Raw genomic sequence first — 23,784 nt, 5'->3', positions numbered from 1 at the left:
CAGTTAAGGTGAGTTATTGTCAGCAGGAGAAAAAAAACCTTTTGTAGTGATAATCAGGGCAGCCCATTTCCAACAGTTGAAAAAAAGTTGTGAGTAACAGTAGGGGGAAAAAATAAGCATGGGGAAATAGATTTACTTTGTGTAATGACCCATCCACTCCCAGTCTCTATTCAAGCCTAATTTAATGGTGTCCAGTTTGCAAATTAATTTCAATTCAGCAGTTTCTCATTGGAGTCTGTTTTTAAAGTTTTTTTGTTGTAGTATTGCGACTTTTAGGTCTGTAATCGAGTGACCATGGAGATTGAAGTGTGTTCCGACTGGGTTTTGAATGTTATAATTCTTGACGTCTGATTTGTGTCCATTTATTCTTTTACATAGAGACTGTCCTATTTGGCCAATGTACATGACAGAGGGGCATTGCTGACACATGATGGCATATATCACATTGGTAGATGTGCAGGTGAACGAGCCTCTGATAGTGTGGCTGATGTGATTAGAACCTATGATGGTGTCCCCTGAATAGATATGTGGACACAGTTGGCAACGGGCTTTGTTGCAAGGATAGGTTCCTGGGTTAGTGGTTCTGTTGTGTGGTGTGTGGTTGCTGGTGAGTATTTGCTTCAGGTTGGGGGGCTGTCTGTAAGCAAGGACTGGCCTGTGTCCCAAGATCTGTGAGAGTGATGGGTCGTCCTTCAGGATAGGTTGTAGATCCTTGATGATGCGTTGGAGAGGTTTTAGTTGGGGGCTGAAGGTGACGGCTAGTGGCGTTCTGTTATTTTCTTTGTTGGGCCTGTCCTGTAGTAGGTGACTTCTGGGTACTCTTCTGGCTCTGTCAATCTGTTTCTTCACTTCAGCAGGTGGGGATTGTAGTTGTAAGAATGCTTGATAGAGATCTTGTAGGTGTTTGTCTCTGTCTGAGGGGTTGGAGCAAATGCGGTTGTATCGTAGAGCTTGGCTGTAGACAATGGCTCGTGTGGTGTGGTCTGGATGAAAGCTGGAGGCATGTAGGTAGGAATAGCGATCAGTAGGTTTCCGGTATAGGGTGGTGTTTATGTGACCATCGCTTATTAGCACCGTAGTGTCCAGGAAGTGGATCTCTTGTGTGGACTGGTCCAGGCTGAGGTTGATGGTGGGATGGAAATTGTTGAAATCATGGTGGAATTCCTCAAGGGCTTCTTTTCCGTGGGTCCAGATGATGAAGATGTCATCAATATAGCGCAGGTAGAGTAGGGGCGTTAGGGGACGAGAGCTGAGGAAGCGTGGTTCTAAGTCAGCCATAAAAATGTTGGCATACTGTGGGGCCATGCGGGTACCCATAGCAGTGCCGCTGATCTGAAGGTATACATTGTCCCCAAATGTGAAATAGTTATTGGTGAGGACAAAGTCACAAAGTTCAGCCACCAGGTTTGCCGTGACATTATCGAGGAAACTGTTCCTGATGGCTTGTAGTCCATCTTTGTGTGGAATGTTGGTGTAGAGGGCTTCTACATCCACAGTGGCTAGGATGGCGTTTTCAGGAAGATCACTGATGGACTGTAGTTTCCTCAGGAAGTCGTGGTGTCTTGAAGATAGCTGGGAGTGCTGGTAGCGTAGGGCCTGAGGAGGGAGTCTACATAGCCAGACAATCCTTCTGTCAGGGTGCCAATGCCTGAGATGATGGGGTGTCCAGGATTTCCAGATTTATGGATCTTGGGTAGCAGATAGAATACCCCTGGTTGGGGTTCTAGGGGTGTGTCTGTGCAGATTTGTTCTTGTGCTTTTTCAGAGAGTTTCTTGAGCAGATGGTGTAGTTTCTTTTGGTAACCCTTGGTGGGATCAGAGGGTAATGGCTTGTAGAATGTGGTGTTGGAGAGCTGCCTAGCAGCCTCTCGTTCATATTCCCACCTATTCATGATGACGACAGCACCTCCTTTGTCAGCCGTTTTGATTATGTCAGAGTTGTTTCTGAGGCTGTGGATAGTTACTGTAGTTTACTTTGTTTGTTAGTAGTAGTTTTACTAGTTAATGAGTTTTGGACGCCTCTGCACTTGGTTGGAGTTGGAGAGGCTTGTAAGCTCCCCAGTGCTGGGGCATGCCTCGGTCACTGGGCTTCAAGCCCTGCGTTTCCTGTGGCAAGTCGGTTCCTTTGAGCGACCTGCACTCAAGCTGTCTCAAGTGCTGAGGGGAAGCTCATCAGAAAAATCATTGCCAGATCTGCAGAGACCTCAGACCCCGCACCAAGAAAGACCAGCAGGTGAGGTTGGAATTCCTTCTTATAGAGGCAGCCCTCAGACCAGTGCCAGAGCTGCACTTGGACTTGGCACCAAGCATCTCAGCTTCAGTGCAGAGTGCTCCTCCTGCCAGTCGAGAGTCACAGCACCGATCTTCCTCCCCGGTGCCTAAGAAGCAGCACCATAAGCACCAGGAGAAGAGTTGTTCCCCAGTGCTGAAAGGAAACAGGCAAGGGATCTGGATAGAGCGAGACTTGTGTCAGGCTGCTGTCCCTCTCCGGAACTGCAGCAGCCACCTCCGCCAACCTTGGTACCCCGCAAGCTCTGCTAACTCTGGTACGGGAAGTGCCATCCTCCAGCAGACACTGTACTGATCAGTTTTCAGTACCGTCAACCCCAGAGGCATTGGTGGCTGCTAGAGGCCTGCTCCCTCTCCCAGTCCCAGAGTCCCCGGATATTCGGGACTCTGCACCACTGGTACCACTGAGTGGCAGAAAGCCATTCCCCAGCTTTCGTGCAGCACCATGGCCACCCTCTAGGGGAAAAACCCCTTGGGGAGCCTCGGCTCACATTTCTCCATGATGCCGTTTGCCAGCTCTGAGAGGGTCAGCACCGCCTTAGTCTCCTCACTGCAGCTCGTCTTCCTCATCAGAGTCTGAAGTGGGGTCCTACTCTCCCCACCGTCAGGCCCGCCCACACTACTCCCCACGCTATTACTACCGTGCTCTGGCCTCAGGCGTTTTGGTGCCCCTCAATGTTGGGCCTCCGGTACCAGGGGGATTGGCACCTGTGCAATGGCCTTTTTGGAACCTGTGAGGGTTCCAGGGCACTGTTTTGAGGCATTCATATTCTGTGGCCTCAGAAAGTAGGGCACCTCTGGTATCTCACTGCGAGATCCCCAACCCAGTCTCCAGTGCTGAGCCCAGTGCCAAACCTCAAGAGAAGGTCCCACAGGTCTCAGTCGAGACAGAGGAAGTGGTAGAGACTCCTTAACCAGCCATAGCATCTTTTTCCTCTTCCCCAGATGAGGCAGTGTGTCCCCACTTCAAGATGACCAGAAGGCCCACCAGGACCTATTAAAGTGGGTGGCTTTGAACTTGGGTATCCAAGCTGAAATTGTAAAAGAGATGACACATGGGTTACTAGATATTTTGTCATCTGCGGGTCACTAAAGAGTGGCTCTATCCTTTAATAAGGCGATCATGGACCTGATTAGAGTGCTCTGGAAGACCTCCACTTCCCTCCCTCCTACAGCCAAAAAGACAGAGCGCAAATACTTCGTAATGGCCAACTGGTATGAATTTCTGTTTTCACAGCCCCTCCAGGTCCCTAGTGGTGGTCACCAATGAGAAGGACCATCAAGGTCAAGCGGTCCCCACACCAAATGCAAAGTACCCTAAGAAGAAAAGGAGTACTTGTGGCACCTTAGAGACTAACCAGTTTATTTGAGCATGAGCTTGCGTGAGCTACAGCTCACTTCATCGGATGCATTCAGTTTTTCCACTGCATGCATCCGATGAAGTGAGCTGTAGCTCATGAAAGCTTATGCTCAAATAAATTGGTTGGTCTCTAAGGTGCCACAAGTACGCCTTTTCTTTTTGCGAATACAGACTAACACAGCTGTTACTCTGTACCCTAAGAAGCTGGATTGTTTGACCGAAAAGCCTTCTCAGCAGGTGGACTACAACTCCAAATAGCAAACCAGCAAGCTTTGCTAAGCTGCTATGATTTCAGTATGTGGGAGGCGATGCAAAAATTTAAAGACAGGCTCCCTCAAGAGGCTGGAGAAGAGCCTTGGATGCCGCCGATTCTGTGGCGAGATCGATGGCCACGACTGTTACCATTCTCAGAAGCTTGTGGTTATAGTCCTTGGGTTTTCCTCAGGAGGTACAGCAAACCCTCCAGGATCTCCCATTCGAAGGGCCCTTGCTCTTTTCAGAGTAAACAGATGCCACACTCTATGGAGTTAAGGACTCTAAGGCAAACTTTACATCTTTGGGTCTGTATACGCCGGCAGTATCCAGAAAACGCTACAGGCCTCAACGGACTGGACGCTATTTTGCGCAGTCTGCCAGGCAAGACCAGCGGAGGAGGAAGAACAAAGAGTTCAGGCATAGACTCTCTCCACCGACCTCCTCCTCAGAGCCAATGCAATTTGCCCCTAGACACTCAGGCAGCTCAAAGCACTTGTTTTAACAAGACGCTAAAGGACGATATCTCAATCCCCTCAGTTCTGGATCCAGTTACCCCTTTATTTTCCATCTGACTCTCCTGCTTCCTCAATGCCGGACCCACATTACTGCAGACTGTTGGGTTCTAAGCACAATAGAATTAGGTTATACGCTCCAATTTTTATCCACTCTGTCTTCCCATCCTCTTCAGGGACCCTTCTCACAAGCAAATATTGGAACAAGAAGTCCAAATCCTTCCTTCAGGTTGGAGCTGTGGAAGGGGTTCCACACCATTTAAGAGGAGAGGGGTTTTATTCCCATCATTTACTAATTCTAAAAGCCAAAAGCTGGTCCAGAGCTCAGATGGAATCTGACATCCCTCTCATCTGATTGACCTTCCGGGCCTTAGGCCTACTAATAAATGTTCAGAAATCCACCCTTATCCTATACAAAGAATAGAGTTCATAGTGGCAGTTCTCAACTCTGTATGGGCGAAGGCCTTACTTCTGGAGAATCGTTTTCACTCAACCTTGACCCTGATAAGTTCCCTTCAGACGTATCTAGTCACCGCAGTCTGGACATGTTTGAGCCTACTGGGCCACATGGTATTATATGTGCTGAAACACACAAGGTTACATCTCAGACATCTCCAGACCTCGCTGGCCACGGTATATTCACCTTTGCATCAACACCTGGACATGGTACTCGCCATCCCACCACGAGCCTCAATTCGCTGATTTGGTGGCTGAACCAACACAAGGTCTGTGCAAGAGTACCTTTTTCGAACCTCCAATTGTCAGTGTCCCTGGTCCAATGCCTCGGTGCTGGGTTGGGCAACCCACCTAGGGCACCTCAGGACTCAAGGTCTGTGGTCCCAAGAAGAGCTCTCTTTTCATATCAATATCAGGGAGCTCGGGGGGCCTGCCTAGCCTGCCAAGCATTCCTACCGGACATTATGGTTTTGGTTCTCACGGACAATACAACTGCCATGCGCTACATCAACAGGCAGGGCATAGCACATTCTTCCCCCGCATGTCTGGAGGCAATCTTGCTGTGGGAGTTCTGCATCACACACACAATTTATCTAGAAGCATCTTACCTGCCAGGTACACAGAACCAACTCGTGAATCACCTTAGCCGGTCCCTTTCCACTCACCACGAGTGGCCCCTGCAATGGAACATCTTCCAGTGGTGGGGGACTCCCCTGATTGGCCTGTTTGCTACCTGTGACAACAGAAAATGCCATCATTTGTGCTCCCTGTGGGGCCACAGCCTGGGGTCTCTTACGGACGCCTTCCTGTTAGCATGGACAGCTCACCTGTATTATGCTTTTCCCCCCGTTCCATTAATACACAAGGTTCTGACGAAGATCAAGCAGGACTGAGTATGGGTCATCCGCATGGCCCAGACAGCACTGGTTCACCACCCTGTCAAGCCTTTTGGTGGAGACCCCAATCCGGCTTCTGCTATGCTTAGACCTGATCTCCCAAGACCATGGTTAGCTGCTCTTCTGTAACCGCAGCTCTCTTCGTTTGATGGCCTGGAACTATCTGAAGAGCATTCTTGCTTCAGAGCAGATCCATAGAATCCTAGTAGAGAATAGAAAACCCTCCACCAAGGCAACTCACCTGGCAAAGTGGAAACAGTTCTCCACCTGATCTTCCCAGCATGATGTCCCACCTGCACAGTTCTCATTGAAACTTATTTTGGAGTACCTTCTGACCTTGAAGCAGCAAGGTCTGGCCTTTTCTTCAATTAAGGTCCACCTGGTGGCCATTTCAGCCTTCCATCCTAAGGTCGTCAACAGGTTGATCTTTTGGCACGAAATGGTAATCCGTTTTCTCAAAGGCCTGGGGAGGGTGTACCCTCAGATAAAGGAACCAATCCCTCCTTGGAGCCTGAACCTTGTCCTGTCAAAGTTGATAGGCCTACCCTTTGAGCCCCTAGTGACATGATCGCTGTTGCCCCCTCCTGGAAAGTAGCCTTCACTTCAGCCAGGAGGGTTTCGGAGATCCAAGTCCTCACATCGTAAACCCCATAAACCATCTGCTTCAAAGATAAAGTACAGCTGCGCCCGCATCCAAAATTCCTCCTGAAAGTGGTCTCACAATTGCACCGCAGCCAAGCAATTTTTCTACCTATATTCTACCCTAAACCGCATGCAAATAGGGAGGAGCTGTGTCTGTGCTCCTTAGATGTTAGACGGGTCCTGGCGTTTATATTCAAAGGGCCAAACCATTTTGCAGATCGACTCAGCTGTTCATAGCAATAGCTGAGAGAATGAAGAGGCTCCCCATCTCTGCCCAGAGGATTTAGTCTTGGCTTACCTCATGTATCCAGGCATGTTACAAACTTGCAGGAGTCCCTCCTGTGGCTAACCTGAGTGTTCATTCCACAAGATCTCAGGCCTCTTCGGCTGCTTTCCTAGCTCAAGCCCCTATGCAAGATATCTGCATGGCAGCAATCTGGTCCTTGGCACAGATGTTCTCAGCGCACTATGCCATTATCCAACAGGCCAGAGATGATGCCAACTTCAGCCGTGCTGTCTTGCAGTCAGCTTGTCCTTGAACTCTAAGCCCACTGTGCAACTGCTTGTGAGTCACCTACCTTGGAATGGACATGTGCAACACTTGAAGAAGAAAAAACGGTTAGTAACCTTTCTGTAACTGTTGTTCTTTGAGATGTATTGCACATGTCCATTCCAAGACCTTTCCTCTGTCCCCCCTTATTGGAGTCAGCTGGTAAAAAGAAACTGAAGGGGTGCGGAGTTGATGGGGCCCTTTATACTGGTGCTTTGAGAGCATGGCACAAAAGGGTGCTGGAGCCGACCCAATGGATACCACTAAGGGAAAAATTTCCAGGAACCAGGAGCTACTTCACTTTAATCTCTCTCACAAGAGCTTTCTGTGATGGTTCTCAGGGTACCCAGGACTGAGAGTCACGTTGTTATCCCCTGCCTCCAGCATGAGAGAGTCTCGCTTGTGCATAGCTGGGTGTCAGCTCTCCATCCCTACCAGTCTGTCAACCATTCAAATATTCTCCTCAGGGTTATGCCAGCCCTTTGTTTGCCTTGCAGTTTGACAGTAGGTCCACCCTAGTTCCAAAGTCCCTTTTGAAGCATTTCCTGTGAGATCAAGCCCCTGACACTGTTACAAGGAACAGCACACACCAGCTTAGAATCATAGGACTTCTATCCCCTGCACTCAAGGCAGGACTAAGTATTATCTAGACCATCCCTGACAGTGTTTCTCTAACCTGCTCTTAAAAATCTCCAATGACAGAGATTCCACAATCTCCCTGGGCAGCTCAGGATCTGCACTTTGCTTAATATCACAGCACTTAAATATATTTATAATGAAAACAAGAATACGTTTATTATCAAATATTCAAGTGATAGTGAGTAAGGATATTGGAAACAAATGGTTACATGTAAAACAAAATAATAACACACTTTTCTGGAGATTAAACTTAACTAACAGGTTAACCCCCTGTCTAAAGAAGTATTATCTCACCCAAAGTCTTCTGCGGTGTTTTCAGCCAAGACTGGTTTTGATCCTCTTTTCATGAATGCAAACACGCTGTCTGTTTACTTCCTAGGTGCAGCGTGAGGGGTGTTGTCTTTGCCATCCAGCTATACCCCCAAAGTTCATTGTCCTTGCTCACAGACAGGGTAGTCACCAGCGGTTTGTTTTTCCTGTGTGCTGTTGATTTCACATCCCTTCATTAACAATTGACTATGTATATAAATGGGTATTCATTGTGTTAGTTTACAATGCTTAATGTACATCCTGATGCAGAGTGAGGTGAATAAACCTCTCTTGTCTCACAGAAAAACTGTTAGTCTCCTCTGCTGGTGACTAACACCTTGATACAGAATCTAAGGACACGTTTCCAGCATATCTCCATAACTCCATAACATAGCGTCAGTACATGCATATCATAATGATGTCAATAGCCAGTTTGAGACCAGCTTTCGTTTGAGATCTCACATGACCTCCTTTGGTGAACCAGAGTCAGGATATACCTGTACCTCTCTGTATCCCCTTGTCAGTTGGCATTAAGAGGTTTGTGGATCGTACCTTCCCTCAAATATTTAGAAAAGCTGGACTTTCACAAGTCCATCGGTCCAGATCTAATGCATCCAAGGGTGCTGAGGGAGTTGGCTGATACGATTGCAGAGCCATTGGCCATTATCTTTGAAAATTCGAGGTGATCGGGAGAGGTCCCAGATGATTGGAAAAAGGCAAATATACTACCCAAATTTAAAGAAGGGAACAAAGAGAAGCCGGGGAACTACAGACCAGTCCGCCTCACTTCAGTCCCTGGCACAATCATGGAGCAGGTCCTCAAGGAATCCATTTTGAAGCACTTGGAGAAGTGGAAGGTGATCAGGAACAGTCAACATGGATTCATGAAGGGCAAGTCATGCCTGACCAACCGGATTACCTTCTATGATGAGATAACTGGCTCTGTGAATATGGGGAAAGCGGTGGATGTGATATATCTTTAGCAAAGCTTCTGAGACGGTCTCCCACAGTATTCTTGCCAGCTAGTTAAAAAAGTATGGATTGGATGAATGGACTATAAAATGGATAGAAAGCTGGCTAGATTGTCAGGCTCAACAGGTAGTGATCAACGGCTTAATGTCTAGTTGGCAGCCCGTATCAAGCGGAGTGACTCAAGGATCAGTCCTGGGGCCAGTTTTGTTCCACATCTTTATCAATGATCTGGATGATGGGATTAATTGCACCCTCAGCAAGTTCGCTTATGACACTAAACTGGGGGGAGAGGTAGATACGCTGGAGGGTGGGGATAGGGTCCAGAGTGACCTAGACAAATTGGGGTATTGGGCCAAAAGAAATCTGATGAGGTTCAACAAGGACAAGTGCAGAGTCCTGCGTTTAGGAAGGAAGAATCCTATGCACCGCTACAGGCTGGGGACTGACAGGCTAAGCAGCAGTTCTGCAGAAAAGGACCTGGGGATTATAGTGGATGAGAAGCTGGATATGAGTCTGCAGTGTGCCCTTGTTGCTAAGACGTTTTGGTCCCCCCACTACTGAAGAGATGTGGATAAATTGGAGAGAGTCCAGCAGAGGGCAATGAAAATGATTAGGGAGCTGGGGGACATGATTTACGAGGAGAACCTGAGGGAAATGGGGTTATTTAGTCTGCAGAAGAGAAGAGTGAGGGGAGATTTGACAGCACCCTTCAATTACCTGAAGGGGTTTTTTAAAGAGGATAGAGCCACGCTGTTCTCAGTGGTGGCAGATGACAGAACAAGAAGCAGTGGTCTCAAATTGCGGTGGGGGAGGTCTCGGTTGGATATGAAGAAACACTATTTCACTAGGAGGGTGGTGAAGCACTGGAATGGGTTACGTAGGGAGGTGGTGGAATCTCCATCCTTAGAGGTTTTTAAGGCCCAGCTTGACAAAGCCTTGGCTGGGATGATTTAGTTGGTGTTGGTCCTGCTTTGAGCGGGGGGTTTAACTAGATGACCTCTTGAGGTCTCTTCCAACCCTAATCTTCTATGATTCTGTTCCTGAGGGTGGTGCTCTAAGCAGCAGCACCTAGCGCCGATGCCAGTGGGTTGATTTGCTGGGGAGGTGCAGGGCATGCATCACTAATGGTTCTGTACATCTTGCCTGGATAATTGGGATGGCAGATGAGTGCCCTGGGAATTGAGGTTCTCCTCTGGGTGGTAGGAGGTTTGTATTTGCCTGGCTGTAGAAATGAGGGAGGGAAGAGAACTTAGGGGGAAAGGAAAAACGTGCAAAGCTAGAAGCTGCAGCTGTCTCTGGTTTGGACACAGCAGCCCTTGCTAGCTTTGTACAGTGTTTACCTTGACCATGTTGGCTTGTTGCCTTATTTGTTCTCCTCTAATTGAGAAAATGCGCTGTAGGCAGTGAAGCTAGGCCAGCATTGACTTTATTAGAGGAAAGCATCAATAAAACACTGCATGTTAGGAGGCTGACTCTAACACTGTCAGACTACTGGAGTTTTGAAGTTGCACTTTATTCATGATGTTTTGATTTCTCTTGCTCTGGGGACTTCGACTTTGATAGGTTGTGATGCAGTACCAGAACAACATAATATACAAGAGCAGCTTGCTTCCAAACCAGACATTTGCCACAAGAGCCCGATATTTTCTCCAGGTGTTTTTTTTTTTGTTTTGTTTTTTTTTTAAAGTAAAATTGGTGGAGTAAAGAAACCCTAAGCCTCATACAGTTCAGTCAACCAGAATTAGCAGCCAGAAAGTTAGTTTTACTGGTGGCTGGTAGACTGTTGATGTTAATGTTTTAAAATCAAATTTACACAAGTTTAGAGGGAAGGTGCTGTACATCTGGGGTCGGGCTTGGGTTATGGGGGATTGCAAGTATCGGTTCCAAGGTTCCCGAGGTACATACATGTCACATAACCGGCATAGATCCAGATGGGGGTGTGGGAGTTTTTCAAACGTCAGTTGATAAGTAGGCTCAGGTACACCACCCATGGAATGTATGAAGAGTCCAAGTCAGTAGCTGTGTAGAGAATAAGCACATGGGTGGGGTGCATTCCTCAGTTCGTCAGGGAAGGAAGTGGGTTATTTAGTTTATGTTACAGTAATGCTGGGTTCACTGTGTCTCTTGGCTGCTTAGACTGCAGCAGTGCTGGTAGGAGTTGCTTTTACTCCAAGAGTTTGACTTTCCACTCTTGTTAGTTATGCTGCTGACTATCTGTTACTTAGTTTCTCTCTTGCTAGGGAGTTTGTGCTCGCGTTGCTATTGTTAGTGAATTTTAGTTGTGCTGCTATTTCTGCACAGCAAGCCAGGCTGTGGATCTGCAGCACGCCAGCTGGCCACGCAGTGACTCACCGTGTGAACGCAGCTACAGTGCAGTGAAAGTTGCTTAGTGCGCTGTAGTAGCGTCAACATTGCGAGACTCGTTGTGGTGTTCACACAGCAAATTACTGCACGGGAAGCTGGTGTGCTGCAGTTCACAGCCTGGCTTGCTGTGCAGGAACTCGTCGCACGGACAAGCTCTGTGCTGTGTCTACTCTAGCACTTCTGTCAGTCCGGGGGTGAAAAATCATGCCCCTGAGCGACCGACGCTTCCCTGACAGACGCGCGGGTGTGGCCAGTACTGTGTCCGTGGGAGGCCCTCTCCGGCCGACACAGCTACCGCTGCTCGTTGGGGGTGGTTTAATGATGCCAATGGGGGAGCGCTCTCCTGCCGGCACAGCGCGGGTCCACAGGAGCCCTTACAGTGACCCAGCTGCAGCGGGGCAGCTCCGCCGCTCTAAGGTCCGCAGCGTAGCCATAGCCTGAGTGTCGTGATTCAGGTGATGCTGCTCCTTAGATAGCCCTAGCCTGTGCTTGCTTGCTTTCCACTGTTTATCTCTGGTTGAAGTGTGCATGAATGAAGTACTGTATTTAGTCTTTTCTGCTCTCCCTAACTCCTTCCCGCTGCGGAAATCCTCTGTTATTCCCATTGCTGGTGCTATAGTTCTTGCACTCTGTGCTATTCACTTACCATTAACATTGGATTGGGAAGTGTTGAGGCTGTTCTGTTCTTTAGCTGTGGGTGTTGGTTCCAGTGTAGCTATTTTGTGATCTGTTCAGGTTACTGATTATTCAGTTCTCCTTGCACCTTGTGAATTTCACAGGCATGAAATCCATTAGAAATTGTAGATACAGACTCCTGAGCATACCTGTTTAGTCCCTGTTGTCAGTATACAGATAATCTATCTGTCCCTTCAGTTTGTTTTCTTTGGGGCATGTTATCAAACAAGTGGAGATTCATGTACAGAAAATATATTCTGTTAACACATTTTTCATGTGCCATTGTCCAGTATCCATTGAGAGTTCATTGTCTCAGCACTAAACATAATCCATTTATCTGCTGTTCATGTGGATGCCATAGGAGTGTCTCTTGGAGCGCCATTGGACTTAAGTGTGAATTAAATGTACCATTACAATAAAGTGTTATCACAGCCATTTAATGAGTTTGATTCTTTAACCGTTTCGTTTTGCTGTGTTTGATGCCCAGGCCCCTTCCTGTTTCTTTTGGTTTTAGCACAAAGAGGCTGTTGTGTTACTTAACCGTAAAGGGTGTGTTATCCTGCTCCTCCCCTTAGGGTGCTTTTTTGTAGGTTGTACCTGAGTTGAAAGAAATCAGAAAAAAGGGAGAGAAACGAGAATGAAGAAGAGCAGGCTTGCAAAAAGTGTAAGAAGAGTCACCCTGACAAGGTGATACTGGTTTTTCTTTCAACATTTTTTGGTAATTTGGTGTTTCCATTTCCAGTGAAGTTGGTGAATTTCAGCTTTCCTGAAAGCAAAGCTCTAGAAGTACTGGCCAAAGCTGTCATTGTGCAAACTCCTCACACATCCGGCTCTGCTAATGCCCCGAGTCATGAGCTACAGCCCCACTTGCTCCATCAGTCTTGGACCTCTCCAGGACACAGGCTGGGAATTGTGCTGAATTGTGCAGTGGCAGGACTATGGGCAAACATCCAGAAAACAGGCAGCTGAGAAAACTGCAATACTGTTCGGTGTTTCTGCTGTGACACAGAGTGCTGCCAGCCAGACTTTGGCAGCAATGAGCTTAAGATTAGCCTGTGCTCAGAAGGGGCTCTCTTCTCTGAGCCTTCTGAGCAGTGAATGCTGGGAAGCTCCTGTATTTGAGTTGCTTTGCAACATGCAGAATGGCTGTGGGCACGGAGGGCTACTGGCTCCAAATCTCCCCATCCTCCTGTCAGCTGGTCTAGGCTTAATGTGAGCAGCTCATGGAAGTGGGCCATTCTGTCCAACTTGTAGTAGTAATGGATTGGTTGGTACAATGCCCCCATAAACCTCAAAGATACCTGAAAGGCTGGGTTCTTCTTCGAGTGCTCGCTTGTGTCTGTTCCACGCTAGGGGTGTGTGCCACATGCACCGTGGTTTTTTCCTCAGTGGTATCCGTTGAGCTGGCTCTAGCGCCCTCTGGTGCTGCGCGCTCATGCGCCGGTATAAGGGGCCCAGCCAGCCCTGCACCCTCAGTTCCTTCTTACCGCCTGCAATGGTTGCTGGAACAGCTTCTCTTGCTTTGGCAAGGCGATTCGCAGTGGTTCTTGCTGTTTTTCCTCCATCCCTCTTTTCTTTTTCCTAAGAGTTGTTGTCTTCAGTTTATCTTCTTAGTAGTCAGTGTAAATAGTTATTCTCTCTCATCTGTCTAGCGGGGCGTTCTCTGTTCCTGGAGCTGGGCATGCTCCAGGTTTCAAACCCTGTGCATCCTGTGGCAAGCCCATGCTAGTGAGTGACCCACACTCCAGCTGTCTGAAGTGTCTGGAAGAGACTCACCTACGAGAGTGTTGCCAGATCTGCCGCCAGTTCAAGCCTCGTACGAAGGAGGACAGGGAGGCTAGGTTAAAGTCCATCCTAATGGAAGCTGCACTCAGACCAATGTTGGCGACAAGCTGGTTGGACTCCGTACTGAGGACCTCGGCGTTGGTACGGAGCGCTCCTCCTGTGGCATGGGACTCTCGACACCTCTCCCCTTCACGATGCGGAGAAAGAAGCTGTCACGGAGTCCCTGGGCGATGCTCTGGAACTGCTCCCCATGAAGCCAGTCAGGACTCTGGGGCAGTCGCCTTTCTGTGAGCAGCCTGTCTTCAGGACACACAGCTCACCCGGCTTCCACCTTCCTGGGTCTGACCTCGGAGCATTCAGCCTCCTCTGCCCCTCCGTGCGCTTCCCACAGCAAGTCCGCTCAGGCGGGGCTCCTGGGGAAGCCAGAGGGTCCGGCACCCCAACTTCGCAGTCAGACGTGACTCTCAGCCAGCCAGTAAAACAGAAGGTTTATTAGACGACAGGAACATGGTCTAAAACAGAGCTTGCAGGTGCAGAGAACGGGACCCCTCAGCTGGGTCCATTTTGGGGGCAGTGAGTCAGACAACCACGTCTGCACTTCACTCCATGTCCCAGCCAGCCCCAAACTGAAACTCCCTCCAGCCCCTCCTCCTCTGGGCTTTGTTCCTTTCCTGGGCCAGGTGGTCACCTGATTCCTTTGTTCTCCAGCCCTTTAGCTTTCACCTGGCAGGGGGGGAAGGGCCCAGGCCATCAGTTGCCAGGAAACAGGGTGTCGGCCATTCTCTGTGTCCAGACCCCTGCACACACCTGCCCTCTAGGGCTCTGCAATGATCATACACCCTTACCCCACCACCTAGATACTTAAGAACTGCATAGGGGAAACTGAGGCACCCCCACAATATTCGGAGGAAACATTAAGAACAGGCCCACTTCGTCACAGAAGCACAAAAAGCAGCAGTCTGAGAGGGGACGTTCCCCAACCTGAGGGAGTGCGGCAGGGTGTGACCTGTGTCGGTCCACTCCCCGACCCCACTCTGCAGGTTGCACCATTGACTCCTCCCTGCTTGCATGTGCTGTTGAGTCTGGTGCAGGATCAACTGCCAGCAGCAGGGGGACATTGCGGTGCCATTAACCCCAGAGGCACTTGTTGCAGCCAGGGACTTACTGGCAGTCTTGGTACCACCAGCACCAGTGGTAAAGACAAGCAGAAGGGAGCATGTTGCCCCAAGCTCCTATTCAGTACCGGGTCTTCTGGTACTGTCCAGAGGGAAACTGACCCTGCTGAGGTTGGCTAAGGTTTCCCTGCTGCGTCACCATTTCCTGGACCCTCAGCACTGGCCTGTGGAATTGATGGGTACTGCTCCTTCATGGTCCCCGCAGGCTGACTCGTCATCAGAGTCTGCGGTGGAGTCATGCATCCAGCTGAGGGGCAAGTACCAGTACCCCGTCAGCCCTACGTTCTGGTGGATCCTGGGGCGGGCGTCTTTCGGAGTACCCTCTGGGTGCATGGCCCGGTGGATGGTGGCTAAGTAAATGAAATCAAGAAGGGTTCTGATTATTGAAGGGGGTCTCTGCATTCTGGGGACTTTCTACTTTTCTGAATGTTCTTCTACACTTCCCAGCTTGGACTGGGATTCCACAATGTAGTGTGAACTCCCAAAGCTGCGATCGCTGACAGCCACATGCTGAGGTGTGGGGATGGAGGAGCAGCCTACCTCGAAGAGGCTGTTCTGCTATCAACCTTCTTTGTGCTTTGATGGCAGTAAATACACAGTAGGCAGCTCACATTGGAGCCAGGCGGCTGTATTATTTGCAGAGGGGCTTGGGGAGTCTCTGAGGAGAGCCAGGCCAACTTGCATATTAAAAGAGAAATTGCAATTAACAATAAAAAAATTAACATTTTTATAGAAGCCTTAATAAACAAAGAAGCAGAGAAATCTGCATATGCATTTGTGAGATATAAAAGTGACTAAATCAAGATGAAACAGTATGAAACCTCGACATTCCTTCCTTTCCAGTTAGATAGATAAACATAATATGGCAGAAAGAGAGAAAAACAAAGGAAAGAAGTGAAAGAAATGGAGTCATGAGGCTTCCCATCTACTGAGAGCTCCACAGTCCCCATTGCTTGTTTCCCTTTGAATTCAGGAAGGCTTCCCTTGCTTTCCCCTGGGAGCTGTGCTGAGAGGGATTTTAAAAGAGACATTGGAAATGTACCAGGAAGCTGAGAAAGGAAGAAAAGCCAGAGCATGGACTTTAACCCAGAAAGTGAATGGGAGCTAGACACAGTGTGTCCTGTAGGGCAAAGGTTCAATATTTCCATATGTCCTTAGAAACTCAGAGCCTCCCAGTTATGAACCATGGAAAGAGACTGAATGTACAGTCAGCAAAGGAGCTGATGAGATGGAGCAATGGGTTAGGAAAAAGCAGGTGGATTGACCACCATCTCTGTTGGTATATTAGATGTCAGTCCAAAGATATAATAGATGGTGCAAAACACAGATCCGTCCGAGAAGCCTGCCACCTCCATCATAAAGATATGAAAGGCTGGTTGACGTAGCAATGGTGCCTGTAAAGGCAGAGATGGTTACATCAGTGCTGCCTATTGGAGAAGATAATGATTTTAATACATTTTTAGTGCCACAGGTGCACATGACACTTTACAGTTAAAAAAAAATATAGATAAACCAGCAAACAAGGTCCCTTCCCCAGCAGTCTAAATGCACAAACAGGTGCAGTATAGTTAACACAAAGATGGCTGTACTGGTGGTGCCTGTATGGGAAGGAGTAGAGATGACTCTAGGGAGAGACTGTGGCCTAATGGTGAAATATTTAATAATGGACTTGTCAATCTAGCAGAGAAAGGTATAAAAGGATACAGTGGCTGAAAGTCGATATTTGACAAATTCTGGCTGGAAATAAGACATACATTTTCAACAGTGAGAGCAGTGAACCAAGTATCATGGTGAATTCTCCATCACTGGCCATTTTTAAATCAAGATTGGATGTTTTTCTAAAAAAACTGCTGTAGGAATTGTTTTGGGGAAGTTTTGTGCCCTGTGCTATGCAGGAGGTCTGACTAGGTGATCACAGTGGTCCCTTCTGGCCTTGGAATCTATGAATAAATCGATGAAAAAGTGCAGAGTGGAGAATTAGAAGACTGTGCTGCTGATTGGTGGTGTGACCTTGAATAAGTCTTTAGGCCAAAATGTTCAAACTTGGGCTACGTTTAGCTGCATAAATCTGTATTTAGGCACCTAAATACTGAGTTTCCAAATGTTGGCTTCAATCAGATGAAGTGAGCTGTAGCTCACAGAAGCTTATGCTCAGATAAATTTGTAGGTCTCTAAGGTGCCACAAGTCCTTCTCTTCTATGTGTCCTGAGTTTTCCCTGTCTGTGAAATAGGGATATTTGCATATCACCCAAGGGTGTGATGTTCATAGATTCCAAGGCCAGAAAGGACCGTCGTGATCATCTAATCTAATGTCCGGTATACCACAGACTTAGAGTAAATCTTTTGGAAAAACATCCAATCTTGATTTTAAAATGGTCAGTGATGGAGAATCCACCATGATCCTTGATAAGTTGTTCCAATGGCTAATTGCTCTCACTATTAAAAATGTATGCCTTATTTCCAGTGTAAATTTGTCTAGCTTCAACTTCCAGCCATTTGAGTATGTTTTGTAGCTTTTTCAGCTAGATTGAAGAGTCCATTATTAAATATTTGTTGCCCGTGTAGGTACTTACTGACTGTAATCAAGTCACCCTGTATCGTCTCTTTTTTAAGCTAAATAGGTTGAGCTCCTATAAGGCATGATTTATAATCCTTTAATCATTCTTGCAGCTCTTCTATGAACCATCCCAAATTTATCAATATCTTTCTTGAATTGCGGGAACCAGAACTGGACACAGTATTCCAGGAGCGGTCAAACCAGTGCTAAGTACAGAGGTAAAACAACCTCTCTGCTCCTACTTGAGATTCCTCTTTATGCATCCCAGGACTTCATTAGCTCTTTTGGCCACAGTGTGAGTTTGGGAGCTCATGTTCAGCTGATTATCCATCATCATCCCCAAATCTTGGAGTCCCCCAACCTGTAAATATGGCTTATATTCTTTGTTACTAGATGTATACATTTTACATTCAGCCATATTAAAATGCAAATTGTTTGCTTGCACCCAGTTTACCGAGCAATCTAGATCACTCTGAATCAGTGATCTGTTCTCTTCATTATTCACCACTTGCCCAATTTTTGTGTCATCTGCAAACTTTATCAATAATGATTTTGTTTTCTTCCAAGTCATCGATAAAAATGTTAAATAGAGTAGGGCTAAGAACCAATTCCTATGGGACCCCACTGGAAACAGACTTGCTCGGTGACGATTCCCTGCTTACAGTTACATTTTGAGATGCATCAGCTGGCCAGTTTTTTATCCATTTAATGTGTGGCATATTAATGTTATATTGTTCTAGTTTTTTCATTAAAATGTTGTGTGGCACCAAGTCAAATGCCTTACAGAAGTCGAAGTATATTACATCGATACTGTTACCTTTATTAACCATACTAGTCATCTTGTCAAAAAAAGTGTAATGTTTGTAAAGTGCTTCAGGATCCTCTGACTCAGGCCTGGTCTCCAGTAAGGAGATAAATCAGTCTAAGAGTATGTCTTCACTACCCACCAGATCAGCAGGCAGCAGTCCATCCAGCAGGGATCGATTTATCACGTCTAGTCTATAAATCAATCCCCGAGCACTCTCCTGTCGACTCCTGTACTCCAGTGCCGCGAGAGGCACAGGCAGAGTGGCAGCAGTTGACTCACTGCGGTGAAGACACCGCGGTAAGTTGATCTAAGTACATCGACATTCAGCTACGTAGCTGAAGTTGCGTAACTTAGATCGATCCCCCCCACCACCCCAGTGTAGACCAGGGCTCAGTTACGCTACTTAAGTTGACAAAGCTTAGATCGACATAGAGTGGTATCTGTGCTGGGCTATGTCTACAGGAGACGCTCTCCTGTCGACATAGTTTCTGTCTTGCAGGGAGGTGGAGTACTGAAGTCGACAGGAGAGCACTCTGCCATTGATTTCTTGTGTCTTCACCAGATCTGCTAAATCGGCACCGCTGCATCAATTTAGCCAGTAGTGGAGACAAGCCCTATGAGATATAGAAGTACAAAGCATCGTTATTCTTGCCACTGTGTCAGTGGTGCCTGTTGGTGAAGGGTCGTTTCTGCCAGCACACTATGTTTATCGTGTGGATGGTCAGAGAGATGTTCTCAAAATCTAAGGGATACAGAAGCCTCTATAAAAAGAAAAGGAGGACTTGTGGCACCTTAGAGACTAACGTGAGCTACAGCTCACGAAAGCTTATGCTCAAATAAATTGGTTAGTCTCTAAGGTGCCACAAGTCCTCCTTTTCTTTTTGCGAATACAGACTAACACGGCTGTTACTCTGAAAGAAGCCTCTGTGTTAGACAGAAAGGCTTATTGGCTATATAGTTGGATGAGACATATTGATCAAAGATCTAGAATACTGTAGTGTCAGATGCGTGGCCACATAGCCCATTGACTGTGTGGCTAGGGGAAGAGATGACTTAGTAGCAGCTTGTTGAGCAAAGAAGCAAAAAGAGAGAAATGACCTACAATGCAGATGTGTTGATGACGAGATGAACAGCTGGAGAGATTTACGCATCAGGCATACACAGCCATGCCCGTTGATAGATTGGGCTGGTCTGGAGCTGCACTCTTGCTCTCCACCGCATGTAACAGAAATCCATTTTGCCATGCAGATGGGCCCTGTGGTATTTCAAATCCAGGTATTTCAGGGCTCCACCCACAGCCAGCTTGAAATAATACACAAATTGACTGCCACCCATGGTTCCTGACCATACACACATAGGTTTATAATCCTACCTTAGCTTTATCACCCCCAATTTAAAACACCAATTGCTGTTTCTCCTTCTTTCCAAAAGAGTTTACCAAAAAAGAACAAATAAAAATCAATTAGTTTGATTCTAAGCAAGTTTTCTCAATTAAAATGTGTGATTATATTTTAAAGCTTGCCCTGTGGAGTTTTTAGTGGTTCTCTTGTATAATCTCACTGCTTCTAAACTGCTGACACCAATAACCCTGTAAATTGGCAGATGGTGGAGGGAAATCTACTGGCTTCTTACTTTTGTTTTTATGGTTTGATTTGATGGAAGAGTTTTTGGGTCAAAACCAGGAATTCCTTAATTGGCAAGAGAGAGAATTTGCCCCAATTCAGCGTTTGTGTAAAACTGAATTGCACATGAGCTGGTGTCTGGGAGATATTGTATATGTGGTCATGTATGGGCATGCGTGAGTGGTGGCTTTTCAGCTGTTTGTGGTTTGTAGTTGTGTGTATGAGATTGTCCCTTGGTGGTGTGTGAGTGTATTTCAGGGTCTGGCTGTTCAATGGGGGCACTGTGTGGCTAAGGAGCGGGAGGTTGTCTGTGTAGGGTGAGGGATAGATGCAAGTAGCATGACCAATGCCCTGCAGAATAGAATATTGATGGGACGGCATACAGTCATTAAGTCTTGGCATGGGTCGGTTCTTTAGAAAATGGCTGTTCTGTAGGAGGCGGATGGGGTTGGAGATCCCAGCACAGCAGCAGAGCAGGCTTTAGCTGGGCAGCGTGGTGGGAGTTCGGGGGCTCCCACGATGGGGATGCTCAGAAGGTGGATGGGTTAATTATACTGTGCTCTGGATTTTGCTGATTCTTACTCAAGTGGAGGGATTCTGCTCCCTTACTCTTGGTGGATTCAAATAAGTTTCTCCCATCAACTCCTCCTGGCCTTTTCTGTGTAACCCCCTTTCATCAACTTTGATTCAGGAGTGAGACCAAAACAACATTGTGACTGGCCTAAGTGTCCTGACAGAGAAGGAGTTCGTTACTCACCATGAGCCATCCATTATATTGTGAGATGGTGATCAATGGGCTTGAGTCTCCTTGTGTTGTCTTTGCACCTGGGCAAAGGGAGCGTAAGAGACTGCCAAATGCGAATGGAATTGGAAGTCCATGCCCTCGGAAGGCATGTGGTAGGAGACTACGAGGCCGAGGAACCTATCAACTGCTGGACATATTCAGCTGTGAATTCACAGCAATATGAGAATACGGGGTAATCTGCGATCAATCATGCTAGCCGTGTTATAGCTTCTACACGTTACTCCATTTGAAAGGACATTCCCCCCAGTCTTAAGCCAGCACTGACTGAGCACCAGCTACTACTATTTAGTTCAGAAAATAATCCCTTGTAACTCTGAACAAACAGTTATTGAAATAACAAGTGAGGCAGTGAAGTAGGTCCCAGGAAGTGTCCCTGCTGCAGTCACTGGAACATGTGGCAGGAGCCTGCGCAGAGCTGAGCTGCAAGTTGTCATCCTCATCCATCCTGTTCCCTTGGGGGCTCACTGTTATTTCTGCATGTGACACTGTGAGCCAGGCATTTTATTACAATGAATGTTTTGCAGAAATGAAACTACTGTACAAATACCTTAGTTCCCCAAACCATTCTACTTGTATGCGCTGCCTCCATTTCCCTGCAGGTACACAGCACCCCCTGAGACAGGAAAACCAGAACAAGCCCACTCTGCAGAAGACACAGGACACTGTGAAGCCCAGCTTCATGATGGCTCCTTCCACCTGCACCAACGGGAGATACAGGGGGCAAGGCCGAGGGAAGGTCAGGGCTGGTGCATTCTCTGTCCTCCTGTATACAGGGCTGGGGAGAACAAGAGTTTGAGGAGCTATTGCAGTCCTGAGAGTTTGGGGAGTAACCCCCAACCTCTGCTTTCCAGTGAGCTAGCTTGCTATTTTTACCCAGGTGTAGGAATCAGTTTGCCTGAAACAGAAGACCGATGACTCCCCTAGGTCAAAAGCAAAACAGTTGCTTGGTCTTCTAGTCCTTTGCTCTGGCCACCACACCCTGCGTAGTATATTTCCTTTGCTGTTGCTGAGACCAGAAATCAAGCGTTTCTCAGTGTTGCACTCAAATTCCTCACAGTGCTTTAGGGGGCACTTGTTACAAGAGTTTATCCTGAGTTCTTGCTCCTTCTTGATATCTCCATAACATGCTTTTTAGAAGAGCTGCCTTCCTGAAAAATGTTCTGATTGAAGGTTCCTGAGGATAGCAAACATTGAAACCTTTTCATCATAATCTGATAAAGATATCAATTATAGAGAACACATGTTTTTATTATAGTCCCAAGACCAGTCTAGCTATTCAGTAGTGCACATTGTAATTTATAATTTAGCTGTCTTTAAACCTGGGAAAGGAGGGGACAGGCCTCTGCTTGCTTCTGTGAACCACATGCACCCCATTGTAACCTTTGGATTGAAAGCCACAAGTCACTAACCACAGGTGTTTTTGCTCAGGTGCCTACATTAATTTATTATATACATTTGAGTGAGTCATATCCATAGAGATTTGAAGACATTATTTAGAGCCAAGATACAAATGAGCGTAATTGCAATTAGAGAAAAATGAATAAAAAGACACATATAAGAATAAATGTAGCAAAGCAACCAACTGCAAAGTAACTCTCACTGAATCATGCATACTTACAATTCTATGGAGATTGTTAGAAGTTAGGATAGAAAACCAGTAAGTGGAGAAGGCACCATAAGTGTGTTTGACGACCTAGTTTCCAGCATCCTGTCATCTCAATCTCCCCTGCTAAGGATAGGTCTTGACCATCTTTTATAACCTTATTGTCCTTACCCCCCACTAGTATTCTGGGCCATCTGTGAGTTGGTCTCAGCCTTTTGCTGAGAGCAAAATACAATATACTTTGTTATTCTGGGAGACCCTCATTAGGATTCTGTCTGTTATCATAAACTGTTTGTGTCAACACATCTCCCAGTTGTTTTGGTACCTGACTGTGGTTTTGCTCCATGATTACAATACCAAAGAGAAAAAGGCCCCTAATCTCCGTAATTTCAAGCATAAACAGTTCTTTTGCAGTTTGCTGGTTGATCACAAGATACGTGCTGCTAAATCGTATAAGCTTAGGTCAAGCACTTATGCTGACTGCATAAGCCATATGCTGGTTAGGCTTTATGCTAACTGCTAGGCTCTGTTAGTCCCCAGACTTGCTGCAAAGCCTATTTCCAATATTGATACACTTTATTCTTCCCTGCTTGCATTTCAGCTTTAATATTCTCATCTTTAACATCTTAGCTTTCCTTGTCATTGAGATTGTAGTTTAAACATCAGCATAAACCTTCCAAGATCAGGTCATGGTCAAGGGTCAACACTCGGATGACATGAATGAAATAGTTACGGCTCCTCCTTGCAGCCGTTAAGGCAGCACTGGCAGAGCCAAGGCCAGCTAGCCCAACTGGCACAGTCTGAATCACCTCTGTGCCTTCTCATTGCAGGCTTCAGGCAAGGGCACACTCCTGTCGTCAGCCCCAGATCAGCCCCTGTGCAGTGGTGTAGCTGTGGAAGCTCAAGGGGAAGCAGAATCAGGCCATTAATTATTCATTATTACTCGTAGATGGTAAGTACGTTAAAGTACACTAGAATCCTTTAGATGCTAAGTTCTCTGGGCAGGGATCATGTCTTCCCATGGTTTGGGCTGTGCCCGCCTGAAGGGGACCCTGGTCTGGCTTGAGGCCCCTTCGTGCTGTTGAAATACAACTACTGACTAATCCTAACATGACAGTGACGGCACTGCAGTCATATAACCCTCACTGTCCCATTGTTTTCTGAGGGCTGGGGGGTGGCAGGGAAGGAACCTCCTAGTTAAAGGGGATGGAGCACTCCCTGCTGGCATTAATTACCAGCTGTGCAGCATGGAGACACTTCCCTCTGGAAAGGCCAACCTGCACCTTTTGATTTTGCTTTCAAAGACTTTTGGGAAAGGGAACATTTTGCAGTAAACATGAAGCCTATGACAGGAGCTGCAAAAGTGGCACTGAGCTGGGCTGACCCTGGTCAGGTTTTCCAATCTAGTCCGTTTTCTAGCGTAGTGTCTCGCCCTGCCCTGCCCTGCTCTTTGCCTCCTCCGTTCTTCCCTCTGCCTCCCCCACACCTTTCTGCTCAGAGTGGGGAATTG

The 23,784-nt window shown here is 47.0% G+C and overlaps 1 protein-coding gene across 23 annotated transcripts in view; it reads left to right on the top strand.

The window, feature by feature from the left end:
* Positions 1-23,784, top strand: part of RBFOX3 (RNA binding fox-1 homolog 3) — a 353,230-nt gene that overhangs the window by 178,256 nt on the left and 151,190 nt on the right. For 10 of the 23 annotated variants that reach the window (XM_075119157.1, XM_048819334.2, XM_048819345.2 and 7 more), the window contains one exon: positions 23,105-23,226. The exons of the other annotated variants lie outside the window; for them this stretch is intronic. The gene's annotated coding sequence lies outside the window, so the exon portion shown is untranslated. The remainder of the gene's footprint in view (positions 1-23,104; positions 23,227-23,784) is intronic. 23 annotated transcript variants of the gene reach the window in all.

The sequence above is a fragment of the Caretta caretta genome, chromosome 14, assembly GCF_965140235.1.
Source record: "Caretta caretta isolate rCarCar2 chromosome 14, rCarCar1.hap1, whole genome shotgun sequence".
In the NCBI taxonomy this organism is placed as follows: Eukaryota; Metazoa; Chordata; order Testudines; family Cheloniidae; genus Caretta; species Caretta caretta.
The sequence above is the reverse complement of the archived record's forward strand: the minus strand, read 5'-3'. Positions and strand labels throughout refer to the sequence as shown.